The sequence below is a fragment of the Cervus elaphus genome, chromosome 18 (genome assembly GCF_910594005.1).
Source record: "Cervus elaphus chromosome 18, mCerEla1.1, whole genome shotgun sequence".
NCBI lineage: Eukaryota > Metazoa > Chordata > Mammalia > Artiodactyla > Cervidae > Cervus > Cervus elaphus.
The window spans coordinates 125066135-125067438 of record NC_057832.1 but is presented as its reverse complement, the minus strand read 5'-3'; positions in this window follow the sequence as shown (position 1 = coordinate 125067438).

The following is a 1304-nucleotide window of genomic DNA, read 5'->3' as shown; positions in this document are numbered from 1 at the left end:
GCCTCTCCGGCCACCCCCCCCCCCGCGGGGGGGAGGGGGCGCACCCCTCACGGGGCCTCACGCCCACCGCCAATCCTACACCCGGAGCCGCAGCCAGCCCGGGAGAACGCTCTCCCGCCGCGTACCAGCGGCCCCCCCAGCCCTCACACGGGCAACCCTGCTGTGCGCGCCAAGGCTCCCCCCCCCTGCCCCGCCTCCCTCTCAGGGCTCCGAGGGCACTGCTCCACCCGGGGACGCCACCGGCCGACGGAGGCCGGGAGACGACACCCACGTGAGGCGAGGCCGGCTCGGTCCCAGACCGCAGGGAGCGGGGGTGGAAGGGGACACAGGCGGTCGCACGCGCGGGACGAGGAGGAAGGCCGGCAGCGGTGGGGAGGGGCCGGCAAGCACGCGCAGCAGGGGTCACGGGACGGGGGCGAGGGCGCCGCCCGGGGACCAGAAAACACCAGGACACAGCCGGGCCACCAGGAAAACCAGCGCGGGATCCCACCGCCACCCACACACGAGGGCGGTCCCGCAACGCCTGGGACGCCGGCCGTTCCTGGCCATCCCTGGAGCGGGCCCCACACCCCAGCCCCGCCGCCAGGGCCGGCGTGCCGTCCACCCAACCTTCCTCCATCCATCCATCCATCCTTCCTCAACAGATCCGTCTTCCGTCTAAGCCTGACCCCGAGGCTCAACATCCTGGGGACACACTCTCGAGCAAGGGCGGCCCCGACCGGGCCCACCACACCGCCACCGGCTGCGGCTCAGGGGCGAGGGCGGGCACGACAGGCTCCTCCTCACCACGGCTGCAGGGCTGGGGGAGCCGGGGCCGACCAGGCAGTCGCACCCCAACGCCCCCCCCTTCCCCCTGGGCTCACACCACGGGGCCGGCTGCGCACAACACAGCACACACGGCTCCCCACTCGCCGGACACCCGGCAGGGCCCAGCGGGACCCTCCCCCAACTCAGAGGGGGGAGGCGCGGGCCGCAGTAGGCAACAAGCAGCACACGGCCCCACCGCGGGGCCGGTGCATCCATCACCCCCCTTCCCCACGGGGGGGGGGGTTCTGCCCACGTGCTCTGGCAGTCGCCACAGTGGCCACTGCGCACTCAGGAGGGGCAGCGGCTGGGGGGTCCGGTACCCCAAGGCTCCCTCTCGGATCGCTAGAGAAGGCTTTCTCACCGAGGGCGCACCGTCCCTCACCCGATCGTCTCTCCTTCGGGCCCACGGAGGCACACCAGGAGCCGCCACTCAACTGGGCGGGAGGGGTCTGCGGCATAGGTAAGCGGACCACCACACAGGAGCATGTGCGCGGTCA